Raw genomic sequence first — 14,926 nt, 5'->3', positions numbered from 1 at the left:
AAAAGCAGATGAAAAAAGTTAAGAATGGTTCTTAACTTGTAAACCTAATAGTGTACATGGATGTAACTCTTGGGCTGTATCAGTGTTTCTCAACCTCAGTCAATGGGGAAGGGACATGTGACACCCTGAGGCAGTGTTTCTCAACCTCAGCCACTTTAAGATGTGTGAACTTTTCCAGCTCTCAGAATTCCCTAGCCAGCAAGTTAGGCTGAGGTTGAGAAAAAGTTGTTAGTCTCTGTATCATCTTTAAATCTCCAGGTAGTCCAACTCATGTTTCCCTGTTGCACTAGGTCAGCGATTCTCAACCTGTGGGTCAGGACCCCATTTGGGGTCGAACGACCATTTCACAGGGGTCGCCAAACAACGCAGTCCGCCATTTTTTCCCCTTTTCCTTAGCTGTGCTACTCCATTTTATTTTATTGGCTTTTGAAAGCCAATAGAATAGATTCTCTTGAATAGAGTCTACTTCTATTGGCTTTCAAAAGCCAATAGGAATTGTCCAGGCTGTCTCTTCCCTGCTGAGCCTGCCAAAAGTCCCATTCTGCAAATGGTGCTGCAAGTTGTCTGCAGTGAAGGTGAGCTGTCTGGAAGTTTCCACCCCTCCCTGCTGAGCAACTACTAAAAATGTAAGTAAAAGAGGGCCAGGGGTGGGAGGTGGGAGGGTTGCTGGCATGCATGGGGGAGGGAGGGTTGCTGGCATGCATGGGGCCCGGCGGGTGCCTTACCTCCCTTGGGCTGGGCCAGCCGGTGGCCCAGCCAGTGGTTGGCCTGCACTGTCTCTGCTGCTTGCCAGCTACACCTTGGCCAGCGCAGGGGACAGCACCACACATGCGTGGCGCTTCCAGGCAGGGAAAGTCCTTGACTTACAACCGGTTGGGTAGTCCTCGACTTATGACCGGTTGGGGGTCACGGCATTAAAAAGGTTGAGAACCACTACACTAGGTGATCAGCCGTTCCTATGATTCTGTTTAGATCCCTGCATCTTCCTTGTCTAATAATGGATTTCCCTGAACAAAGACTACTGGAAGGCATAGCAAGAAAAGGATTAAATCTTCCCTCTCCACACTTCACAGGAAAATAACTAATTATCTGCTGTTAATTTTCTTGGGCAATTTTTTCCATTGGTATCTGTCATATATATTCAGAAGATCACCTATTTGTTTATTTATAATTCATTTGTTTAACAAAAAAATATTTGCCTGTTAAAACCTCAGTATTTCTCCAAAGAATGGAAATCATATATGATTTCTTTCACTCCACAATATCTACAAAATTAAACTGTGAAATAATGATTAGCCCAAAATAACATCTTGAGATTTAAGGCTGAATAGATAGTTGACTCCAGTTTTCACTCAGAATTTAGCACTCTTTCCTAAATAATACTTCCTATCCTAACATATTATGATATGCTGTTATAAGATATCAATAACATATTATTTGATACAGTATCTTATAACAGCAGGAATTATTGTGGTGATGATTTCACTGGCCTATTTGATAGTTCATTCACTCTTGGATGTGCCCCCTAGACACACACACACACACACAAACAGACACATAGTATTATTTGATTTTCATTCATTATAAAAAGGATTGTGGCTCAAGTAATTGTAAATGCCAAACAACAATAGGAAAACTAGGTAGTTTTTGATTAGATTTTGTTATTGGCGCTGTGTGAATTGAATGTAGGGTGGTGTCTTTATGTTGATGAAAATTCTTAGTCATCCAGGTAAAGCTGTCTGAAAGTTGAGTCATGGCAATTGACTTATTTTTTGTTGGTTTGAGATTTTTTGTTCATTCAAGCAGTTTCATCAATTAAAGCAAGTTAGTTAAGTGGAGAGTGTCAGAATATACCAAATCCATCTCATTATCCTCAGGTGGTTTCTTCTCCAAAGTGAATAGCAAACATATCAATAAAGATTCTCAGTCATCCAGGTAAAGCTGTCTGAATAGCAACTGGACGTGTATATTTTGCACATTTTGAGATATTTTGATCTGTAGTTTTTTTAAAAAAGTTCAGAAGTCAGTTATGTGGAGATTTGTTGGATGAATTTTAGTGTTTTTATGCATGTTGAAGCATCTTGATGGGAAGTTGGTTGAAGAAAAAGTTTAGTGTTTTGGGGGGACTTGGTGAGTTAATATAAATAGTACAACTGTTGATAATAGAAGGCTTGCTAGGGTAATGATTAGTGTGCTTAGTTTAATGATTTTGATATAATGTTATTGTTTGTATAATGTTATTGTTTGTAAGAGGTTTGGTCATTGTACCTATGAAGATTAATCCAAGGTTAGGCTAAAATGGGTTTGGGTGGGTGTTTTGTTTCTTGATGAATATTTTGTTTTATAAGTGGGAAGATAGTCTTTGTGAAGTAATTTGTAGACTGTACATAATGAAAAGCATTATTGTGATTAGTATTATTATTAAAGGCCATAAATTGATATGGTTTTCATTGGTAGCATTATAATTCCTAACTAAGTAACTAAAACTTAACTTTTAATTAAAATTAATATTAGTATATTAACAAACTGATTAAGGTAACAAAAGCTGACCATGCAATAAGTTTAAAACTGACATAGATGTTCAAATCGTCTCCTTAATACTGGAAGGCCAAAACTTGAACATGCACTTTAAACTCCAAAACTTTCAGTACTTCCATATATGCTGCTTTCTACCTTAAGTAAAGTCAGCTAAAGAAGCTATGGGCCCATACCCTGAAAATGCCACCATAATCTTTACTAATAAATCTAATATCCTAAAATCCTCAGCACTTTTCTAGTAATATACCAACATATTGAAACATGGCCTGAGCTATGTCGAAATCCCATCATCCATGAAGCACAAACAGCAATAATAAAAAAAAAATTCAGCAGCCCCATTCCACTTCTGACTTTCAGAAATTCCCAAGTAATCACAACTATAACAAGCTTAGTAAACCTAACATGAGATATATTAGCACCAACATTTATTTTCATTATATTATTTAAGAAAATTAACCAAACTGTCTGATTATCTAGAGCAATCCTATCAATCACAATTGAAAGCCTAGGTGGACTAAATCAAATTCCATTCCAAAGGCTTATAACTTTCTCATCTATTGACTGAATTGTTTCTGCAATAGTTCTTATACCAAATACAGTAGTTTTGTACTAACACTAATCATCTAGATACTATCCATCACCCAAATTTTGCTAATACTCTACTCAACAACATCAATAAAAGATACAGGAACTTTATGAACAATCTCCCCACAATGATCATCAGTCCCTATGTTCACTCTTTTCACTCAGCAATCTAACCCCACTCATAGGATTTATACCAAAATGACATATTCGTACTAAAATAATACTCTTTACTCTTACAATCGAAAAGTAATCATTATATCCTTATTCAACATACATCTTCTCCATAGCTCTCATACAACATATGTATAATAATAATAAAATGATGAATAAACCACAACACTATAAACATCCACGCTAATAATTATAAGTCCTGATACTTCCCATAATACTACAAGAAATAAATATTGTTTCTTAATCAGCCTTCTCAAATGTATCCTATTAGGCTTATTCCATTTACAGCTGTCTCACAAGTTTCAATAAACATAGCACTAGCCATTCCGATATGAATAGCAACAGGTCTGATTATAAAAACATCTTCAGCATTAGCCCATGTATCACCAGAAGACTCACCAACCCCACTAATTCCTTTTCTAATTATAATTGAAACAATTAGCCTCTTTATGCAGCTCATTGCACTAGGAGTGTAGCCAGCAGCCAACATCACAGCTAACCACCTTCTCATAAAATAATTAGCTCTGCTGTCTTAATTTTATGTACCTTGATATCCATACTATTGCTTCTATTAATACTTTTAGAAATAGCCATAGTCTGTATTCAAGACTATGTCTATGTTGTACCAATTATCCTTTTTCTATTAGAAAATGCATCATTAACCCACATTTATATTCTGTGTAACATAATGATGCACCAACTTCATCAACACCACTTAATTGACCTGAGCCTATGGCCTCTAACAGGGTCCATGGACTTATTGTTATTATGGCCCTCTGCTTTCATATCCACACTACAACAATATCAAAATTTGGCCTACTAGTTTTAATCCTGACCCTCATCCAATGGTGACATGGTGTGATTTGAGAAGGAATAAATCAAGGCCACTACCAAAAGTCATACAAAATAATATACAATCTGCAATGCTCATTGTATCAGAAATTTTCCCGTGTAGGATTTTTCTCAACGATGTATCATGTAAGCCTCATTTTAACCCCAGAACTAGCTGAATGACCACCAGACAATATTATTCCACTAAACCCACTTGAAATCCATCTACTCAAAACATCCATTGTACTGTCCTCTATGCTATTATTACATAATCTCATCACACAACAGTAAAAAGTAAGAAAAAAAGCAACATATACTACCCTCATAAGCATTGTAACATTAGGAGTTTATTTCACAAGTCTTCAATTTTCATAGTATGTGGAAACCTCTCTTACAATTTCAGATACGGTAGCTACAAAATTTCATGGATTTCATGTAATAATTGGAACCTCATTCTAACAGTCTGTTTAATTTACCTTATCCACTTTCAGTTTACAACTTCTCATCAGCTTTGATAGGAGGCCTTAATCTGATACTGACGTTTTGTTGATGTTCTATGATTATTTTCTTTGTCCCAGTCTACTTATAATTCTCATATTTATTTAGTATATTAGTATAAATACCTTCCCACCCTTAAGTTCCCATCAAGGAAGAAATAATTAGCATCATCTTATCAATGACTACTATCAATCACCTCATTAATCATAAATGTCCTATATATATTATTATATATATTATTAATTTTTATATAATAATTGAACCTAACATTAACAAATGTATCACCAATGAATAATTTTAATTAAAAGTTTATTTTATGTAATTAGAATGCCAAAATATATGTTAAATTATATTTTGCAGGCAATTAATAAAGTAAAGTTTTGTATTGTGTATCATTTGCCTATAAAGTAAAAGGGATAAGTTTTAAGAGGCTGCACAGAAACGTATGAATAAAATTTTGTAATATAATTACTAGACATTTTCCTTAGTGATTTTTTTAAAAAAAAAATGTCAAATGATGTTGTCAATAGATATGACTAATACATATTAAGGAAACTTAGCCCCTTAGTTGGAAGTGTAAACCAAGCACCATACTCCACTTGTACTAGTAGTAGGCAATACCTATATGTGTGCATGTATGGTTGTCACGTGAAAGATGGAGAGAGGAAAAGGCTACCAGTAGTTGTCTGGCATAAATGATCAAATCATAAGAGAGGTACACCATAATAAAGGGTTCAACCAAAAGTCTTGAAGAAGGTTAGTAGGAAATAGGGAAGCCTAGTTTCAGACAATCAAGATGAACTTGAATGTGTAACCAATAGCCTTAGAAAGAGCAATCATAGAGCAATCAATTTTTATTACTGTGACGGACCAGCACAAAAAATGAAACATTAAGATAAAACAAAACAGAAATGAACTGAACAGGTAGAAAGAACAACATAATATGGATGTAAAAGTTGGATCTATGAAAGGACAAAATATTTTACAGGGAAGAGCTAGATCAACGGACACCACTAGAATGTGGATAGTCATGGTTTCTAAGAAATATTATAGTCCATATTGCTAATACTATTTTCTACATTATCTAAGTGCAATTATATATGTAATTAATGTTGATCAGGTTACAAATTTGTATAACCTTTGCAACTGTATTAGTGTTCTAATCAGGGATCTTAATGAAAGTCTCCCTCTACTACTAAATTACAACACTTCACAATTAATTCAAGGGAATGTTGATTATTAACTTAAACAGAAATTAAATGAGCTCCTGGCTAACTTTAGCCTTCCTTGAAGCCCACCCTTACAAAATGAAGAACAAGTGTCTTGAATTCACAGAGATTAACATTAGAATGGCTATTATTTAAATCTGGATTCTGACCGAAGTGTGACTGCATCAGTGCCTGCTGATTGGTGGCAAGCCAAAATAAGCCCCCAAAAGAGCATTTACTATTTGGTCTCTAGAGTTCTAGTGCCTGTTCAGAATCAACTCTGGATTGATGTAATCCCAAAGCATCACTTGGGTTTGACATTAGAAGTGATGGGCCTGGCTGGGTGGGGGAACTCTTATCATGAACACTCAGTATATTTGATCCTGGAACAAAGTTGTTATTGCTTTGAAAAACTACAACTCTGCAGAACGGAAAGATAGTTCCTTTTTTCTTGGCAAGAATCTTTGATTCAAGTCTCCTTCTGCTTTCTGAGCTGTTTCCCCTCACTGCCCCCTGTTTGTGCTATTTAGTGTTATTCCCCCTACTCACAATAAATGGTGTCTTTCCTATTGGTCAGCTGGAGAAACCCTTAACTGAATCAGGATGTTCTATGCATATTCAAGTTGGTAGTTAAGACGATTTCAGGCTGGATTTGCATAGCTTTGATGCAATTAGGAAATTAAAAAAAAAATTTGGTCTATATGCAGATTTGGTTCTAGGTATAATTTATCATGAACAATCATGATATAATTTATCATGAACTATCATGAACTGAAGGAGGACAAGAAACAATGGATGGAAATTAATCAAAGAGAGAAGAAACCTAGAACTAAGGAGAAATTTCCTAATAGTTAGAACAATTAATCAGTGGAACAACTTGCCTCTAGAAGTTGTGAATGCTCCAATACTGGAAGTTTTTAAGAAGAGACTGGACAACCATTTGTCTGAAATGGTATAAGGCAGGGGTGTCAAATTGCCGGCCCAAGGGCCAGACACATCATGTGGAAACCACGCTCACCCCATTGCTGGCAATGGCAATACTGTTCCGATACATTGTACGACGTCATGTGATGTCGCGAGTTTGATATGTCTGGTATAAGGTTTCCTGCCTCAGCAGGGGGTTGGCCTCCAAGGTCCCTTCCAACTCTATTGTTGTTGTTATTATTATTATTATTATTATTATTATTATTGTTGTTGTTGTTGTTGTCTATCTTTGAGTCCCAGAAAGAGAAGTGAGAGATCAAGTAATTGAGTTCCCATAGAGACCAATAGGGGCTCAAAGTCCTTGTTTCTCACTTCTGTATAGAGGAACACATTCCATTGGAAAATAACATATCAGGGATTTGTGAGTCCTCAATTTGAAGGTTAATACTGACTTTTAAATCGATTCTTTGAACCAATATATTGAATTGAGGGATCAAGTTAAATCAAATATTTGATGCACATACACTTTTATTGAATCAAACTGAATCTTTGAATCAAACTAATTTAAATGAAAAAAATAAGAATGGATCAAATCAACTAAAGTGTAAATTCAGATAAAATCAACTCTTCCAATTGATTTGTAAATTTATATTTGAATGGGGCTAACTTGCACATAGACCTGTAATGTAGTTAATACACATCAATACACTGTTTAAAGAGGAATTGATTTTAGTATATGGGTGCTTGGCCATAGTTCATTTAAATATATTTGGTCAAAGGAGACTTTAGAAACAATCCTATCACTGTCAGAGCAAATAGTATGTGATTATGAAAAGTCCTTCTTTTGCTCTTGACAACATTCCCTAACTGCTTTGAAAATTTGCTAATCTCCACATTGTTTTATTTAATAGTGTCCTTTTATTATACAACATCCTGACATTGTATGAGAAAGCACAATATAAAAATTCCTGTATAATTGTGCTGAATTAATTAAGCCTTTTTACTGATCAGGTTATTATGACTTGGAGATGAACTTAGGAGAATCCAGTATAGTCATACTGGAAGTTGCTAAGAAAAGGGTTAGTCCCATATTGCACTAAGCTGCATGGATTTCTGAATAAGTAAGTGTCTATAACTACAAACAAGCTAATTCATAAACTATATTTTACAAACCATAACGGCTATGTTCCCTTAATACACTAGGCCAAAATCAAATAAGTCAATTACATACTAGCATGATCTGTGAAAACAGCTAGTAGGGGATATTTATTTCACAAACTTTTCCCTATATAACAGCTATATGTCACAAGATAAGCATATTTCCAAAATGGCGTCACCTGGGGCCATTCACAAAATGTCTACTAGAATGGCCATAGCTGTTTACAAAATTCAAATTTGCTAGTAAGGTACCTGCCACCTCATTTAGGTTCCTCCTTTGCTCAGGATGATCTTCCTCTTTTTTTTTTTTAATTTATTTTTTTTTATTTTTTACGATTTTTTTTTTTATTAAAAAGTTTTATAAATTTTACAAAAAATACAAAACAATACAAAAACAAAAAACAACATATACAAATAAAAAACAAACATTACCCAACAAAACCCCCCTTCCCCAACCCCTACCCAGACCCTCCCCCCTTACCCCCCCCTGAGCCTCCCAGAGCAGAATATAGACTTAGTTAAAAGAAGATTAAAAAAATTATATTTATAAAAAAAAAGAAAATATAAAATAAAAGATATATATATATATGTATATAAAAATAAAGATTATAAAAAGGCTATATAATATTTTTTTATATCCAACTTAAATTGTATAAATTTTATCCATTTATCCCAAACAGCAAGAAATTTCTCTTGCGTTTGTCCCTTTAAGAAAGCCGAAATCTTTGCCATTTCCGCTAAGTAAGATACGTTAAGAAACCATTCCTGCAATGTAGGCAAAGATTCCTTCTTCCAATATTGTCCTACTAACAACCTCGCAGCTGTAATCAAATTTAACATCAATATAACCTCCTTTGTATCGCAATCAGTAACTATACCTAACAAAAATAATTGCGGAGTAAATTTTACCCTCCTTTTAAAAATTCTCTGGATATTCCACCATATCTTAATCCAAAATGCTTTTATCTCTCTACACGACCACCAGATATGATAATAAGTAGCATCCATACAACCACATCTCCAACATTTAGGTTTTAAGTCAGGGTACATAAGAGACATTTTTTGTGGATCAAGGTGCCATCTATAAAACATTTTGTAAAAATTTTCCCTTAAGTTCTGTGCTTGCGTAAATTTGACATTTCTCACCCAAATAGTTTCCCAGGTGTCCAATGAAACTGGCTCACCAAAATTCTGCGCCCATCTAATCATACAATCTTTAATTAGTTCCGTTTCTGAATCCAGTTCAACTAGAACCCCATAAATTCTCTTAATGTGGGTTTGTCTTTGATCCTTCACTTGCTTAATAAGATTTTCATCTTCTCTTAAAAAACCCACCTTACAATCCATCTTCCATCTATCTGCTAATTGCCTATATTGGAACCAAGAATAAATAATATTTTCTTGTGCTAGCTCTTCCCGTGATTTTAACTGCCAGTTTTGTCCATCCCATCTAAGTAACTGTCTATAAGACACCATATCCATTTTAACCCCTCTTTTTATTCCTTCTATCGCATGCCAAGGTATAGCCCATAATGGTACTTTGAAATCACTTTTATAGTATTTTCTCCAAATCCTAAGTAGAGGAGTTCTTAAAATATGAGATTTAAAAGCCCAATCCACTTTTTTATTAAATATTAAATAGGCATGCCACCCAAAAAGTAAATTCCATCCCTCTAAATGAAGTATCTCAGAGTTTGTCAAATTTACCCAATCACTAACTAATGTTAGAACCACCGCATCATAATATAATTTCAAATTCGGTACCTTGAGTCCTCCCCTCTCACGGAAGTCTTGCATAATTTTAAGCTTAACCCTTGGCTTTTTCCCTGCCTAGATAAATTTATTGAGACCTTTCTGCCATTCGCTTAAATTAATCTCATTCTTCAAAATCGGTAACATTTGAAACAAAAAGAGAAACTTGGGTAGAATATTTATTTTTATCACTGCAATTCTTCCCATGAGGGATAATTGCAACTTTTCCCAATTCTTCAGGTCTTTCTGTACCCTAACCCACAACCTTTCATAGTTATTTTTAAATAATTTTGCATTAGAAACAGATAACATCACCCCCAAATATTTTATCTTATAGGATGATCTTCCTCTTGATCTTCATCTGGAGAGAAAAGCACACATCCATACAAAGCACTGAGCTGCACTGACCCATCTTATTCTCCCTTTTTTCATTCTTTAAGGAAGGTAAAGATAAAGATTTCTTCTGTCCAGTCATATCTGACTCTAGGGGTTGGTGCTCATTACTGTTTCTTAGAGGTAAGGGAGCTAGTGTTGATTTAAGATTTTTTCCGTGGTCATGTGACCAACAGGAATATATACCAAGGCACACAAAATGCTGTTACCTTCCCACTGAAATGGTACCTATTTATCTACTTGTATTTGCATGCTTTCAAACTGCTAGCTGTGCAGGAGCTGGGGCAAGTAACAAAAGCTCACCCCATCATGCAGTGCCTGGGTCTCAAACTGGGGCTGTCAACTTTCCAGCTGACAAGCCCAACACTTTAACCACTGAGCCAACAGTCCCCACCTAAGGAAGATAATAGGAGTTATTCACTTCAGAGGAATTCTCAGAATACGGATACTACTGATCTGCCATGCTCTCGCTCTCTCCCCCTCTCCCTCCCCCCCCTCTCTCTTTCCCCACCCTCCCTCTCTCTCTGTTTGTGTGTGTAATAGTCAGGGGGCAGAAAATCTTAGTAGAGTCAAGGAAGATGTTTGTAAGTCTGTTAGGTCATTTAGAATACTGAATGAATGTCTACTAATGAACCATGAAATAGGTTGGCTGTGATTGAAAACATTGCTTGGGTTAAGAATTTTTTTTCCAATGTATGGAATTAATTGCTTAACAAAGAATGAATAAATTTTTCAGTCTTTAGTGCTTCATAGGTTAATTATATATTAAAATTGCTGTGAATCTTATGATTACGATTCCTATCACCAATCATTTTGTGATTATTCTTTAACTTATTAAATCACTTATTAAATTCTGCCACTAAAATTAAATAAATATATCCAGTCAACCTTTGATGTTACAGAGGAAAACTACAATGTACTTACTGCTCATATAGGAAGTAAAGCACAAAACTGAAAAGGATTTCTTTTTTAAAAGGTCTCTTTTCATCATGGTGACAGAATTTTTGAAAAACTTTGTATTACAGAGTGTTTATTTAATTGATAAGTAATAGGCTACTTACAAGAGTTAAAAAAACAAAACACAAAACAAACTCAGGTAAACAAAAATTGCAAAGATATATGTAGTATATACTGTACTTCCAACTTTTTCCTGCTATCTAATAGTTGTCAATTTTTTTACATCCCAGGAATGATATCCCCAGTGGTGGGATTCAAATATGTGAACAACCAGTTCTCTGTGTGGATGCTGCTTCCAGAAGTCCATTCTGGGCCTGGACAACAAAAAAATAGCTACCGGTTCTGCCAAACTGGTGCAAACTGGCTGAATCCCACCTCTGGATATCCCACTTGGCTGGCACAGTAGAGAAAATACATCAGTAAGTAAGAAATAAGACATATAAATATCTTAGAAGGCAATGGAAACCTTTTTTTTTTCATATTGTTGCCAAATGGACTGTCTATAAAATTACCAGAAGTTAAATTCAATTTACAAATATTTCTACCTATATTCACCTGAAACAAGTTTTGCTGTCCTCCAAAATACATACCGGGAATACAAACAGGGCTGGGATGGGGGAAGTAAGAATATTGACTTCCAACCAAAATCGTGAAATAATTGGATAACCCCAAGTAGATGACTCTTCTGAGAGGAGGTGGTCAATTACCAGAGATGAACACTGCAATAGTTTGTGTGAATTATGCCATGACATCCCTAAGATATTGTGCCTCAGACCTATGCTGTTTCCTTCGAGCTTTTTTAAATCCTGTTTTAAAAGAAAGAAAAAAAGTTCAGTACTTTTTTAGATATCTGCTTTGCTATAGTTGTTTGCTATTTGTATTCTACAGTTATTTTAACCTAATTCTCTGGGATTTTTAATTACAGTTACAAAGTTTTTTTTTAAATGATACTGGGGTGGTGGTAGTGATAGAAGGATTTCTTTTATTTATTTTTTTTAAAATTTGAAAGCATACAGACCTAGTCACTCTTTTATTTTAGGAACTTAATTGTACTGGTTAAGTAAAAAAATCACTTTGATATATTAAATTTCAACATGTTAGAATTATCTAATTTCCACTTTTTAATAAAGAAAAAAGTTCCCAGGAAAGTGAATTGCTTATATAATGTGCCTTTGAGGCTTAGGGAAATATAGGTGTTCCTTTACCATACTGCAGAGGTGTCAAATTGCCGGCCCGGAGGCCGGTTGCATCATGCAGAGACCACACCCACCCCAGCTCTGGCAATGTGAAAACAGTTATGATATATCGCGACACATCATGCTACGCGGTAAGTTTGAATCTCCCACCAGAGCTAATTCATCCTGAAGCTGTATTCCAAAGTGTGTGCCACTAAAATTAGTACTTGTGGTTTGAACCCAGAATTTTCTGCAATTTACAACTTGATAGGATATGGCTGTGAAAGGAATGTGGAATGTGTATTACCACCTGAACCTGGAGGGAAATTAGAATATAAAGACAACCGAAACAACTGGAGTTGTCATCCATCCACCCCAAGGTTAAGAAAAACAAGGATGGATGAGGATAGACACGTAACCAAAAAGAACAAGGAAGAACAGGTTAACTGTACGCAATTGAATCAATCAGGCCCGATAACGAGATCAAGGAGCCGGGCGCAAACCTTGACACGCCTATAAAGGACTCTCTCATTCTCTGGCGCGCTAGCCCTGAAGATGCCGGCAGGTGACGGCGAAAGCTTGGCGCTTTTTAATTGAACTTTTATAGTTTTAATTAATTAAAAACTTTTACAGTTTTTATTACCCTGGTGTTCATTTTATCCTTTTACCATATATATATATATATATAATTTTTCATAAAATGTGAAGTAATCCTGTTTAGAAGAAACAAATGTTAGCATTCCAGACAAGTAAAATAAATTTCAAGAAGGTAGAAGGAGTTTACACATTTCTAGTTATTAGGGAAGTACTCAGGCTTAATTCTAGAGTGGGAGAAACATCTTAAATTCCTTGGCTGCTAATTCAAAATCTTCTGCTTCAAATCCTAATGTGTTTTAGAAACTCTTTCAATAGATGTCAGCCTTTCAAGAGAGGCCAGACCCAGAAACCAACTCATGGAGTTTGATTGGAATTCTGACATATCAGTATAGTCTCTAGTAGCAAAATCTTGAAAAACTTTGCTGCATTTTCCCTTCCTCCCTCTTTTATACCCCAGGAAACTAGGACAGAGCCTGTATGAGTTTCTTCTGGATGTTTTCTTTGCTTCTTTCAAAGCATTTTTGTGTACATGTTGTTGAAATCATCTCTGCATAGTTTCTCCAGGATCACCTCTGTGATTCTCCTCCTCTGTGCCTCTCCCCAATTGCTTCTACCTATCTCATCCAGTATGGCCAAAGAAGCATATTACAGGTGTTACAGTATGTCATCTGGTAGAACTCAGGAAGCGATCCTTTTCTGTTGTAGTACCTACCCATTTCCCCAGGGATTCAATTTGCCCTGACCCCACTGGCCTTTTGCAAGGATCTCGATGAGTTGTGTTCCCGTGCATAGGGTCAGTAGCCTGTGAGATTATTGTTTTAATTGTTATTTGATTGTTTGTTTGTTTTTTATCTTGGCTGCTGGTTATATATATATATTCTATGCTATTCTTTTTAAACTGCTGTTTGTTGCCTAAGACCACATAGTGAGATGTGAAATTGAGTAAAATAATGTAAATAAATAAACAAGGCTGTAGAGCAGTGGTTCTCAACCTTTTTAATGCTGCGACCCTCAACCGGTCGTAAGTCACGGACTACTCAACCGGTTGTAAGTCGAGGACTACTCAACTGGTGCAGCACCGTTGCAGAATGGGACTTTTGGCGGGCTCAGCAGGGCAGAGACAGCCTGGACAATTCCTATTGGCTTTTGAAAGTCAATAGAATTAGACTCTATTCAAGAGAGTCTATTCTATTGGCTTTCAATAGAATAGACTCTATTCAAGAGAGTCTATTCTATTGGCTTTCAAAAGCCAATAGAATAAAAGGGAGTAGCACAGCTAAGGAAAAGGGGAAAAAATGGCGGACTGCGTTGTTTGGCGACCCCCATGAAATGGTCGTTTGACCCCAAATGGGGTCCTGACCCACAGGTTGAGAACCACTGCTGTAGAGAATGTAATGTCCAGTTTAGAAGTTTTAAAAGATATTTCAAAGATAGAGATAGCTTGGATATAAATCCTAGTAGGGAAAGAGAAAGGGGGAACATTAGAATCAATGATTGATATGTCTGTCCTCAAACCAGAGATTTTTGTGGTCAGATGCAATCAGGTGTTCAGATCACTGTCCTGATGAGAGATATTCTCTTTTTCCAGGGAAACTGAATACAGATAGGAAATGTTTGTTTATTTATTTTATTTGTATTTCTTAACTGCCCATCTCCCTCAGAAAGGATTTCTGGATGGTGTACAATACATCAAATTTCTTACTTAGGTCCCTAAGGATTATTGGTAGCTGGATAGCTATCATTTTAGTCAAAAAGCAACCACCACCCAAAAAAGAAAATATAAATCTCAAAATGAAAACAAGAATCAAGATGAGATATCTATTAAGGAACATACAGGTAATAGAATAAAGCTAGCAGCCTAGATAGGGGACTTTGAGGAAAGAATGTTGTGTCTTCTGCTTTCCTTATGCAAATGACTACATTCCCAGCTTCTCTAAGATTTTAGACTAGATCTTAGAATAATGGAAATATCGTGGAGGTGGTTTGTAAAAAATGTTTTCATCTGAGTTTTTCTTTATTTTCTGGATAGTTCAGTATCTGCTGTTGGGAGAATAAAAAGAGTATTTGGTAGCAGTTAAGCTTCAAGCCATTTTATTCCAGTTAAATAACAGAAGAAAGAAAGAATATATGCTTTTCATC

At 35.6% G+C, this 14,926-nt stretch overlaps 1 protein-coding gene across 1 annotated transcript in view; it reads right to left on the bottom strand.

Annotated features, from left to right (window-relative positions):
* The window catches only part of CDH18 (cadherin 18), a 605,479-nt gene that overhangs the window by 341,683 nt on the left and 248,870 nt on the right, over positions 1–14,926 (bottom strand). The window lies entirely within an intron of this gene.

This window comes from Crotalus tigris, unplaced genomic scaffold (genome assembly GCF_016545835.1).
Source record: "Crotalus tigris isolate CLP2741 ecotype Arizona unplaced genomic scaffold, ASM1654583v1 scf7180000018018.2415403412:4055106, whole genome shotgun sequence".
Taxonomy (NCBI): domain Eukaryota; kingdom Metazoa; phylum Chordata; class Lepidosauria; order Squamata; family Viperidae; genus Crotalus; species Crotalus tigris.
Note: the sequence above shows the minus strand (reverse complement) of the source record. Positions and strands in the feature narration are given on the sequence as shown.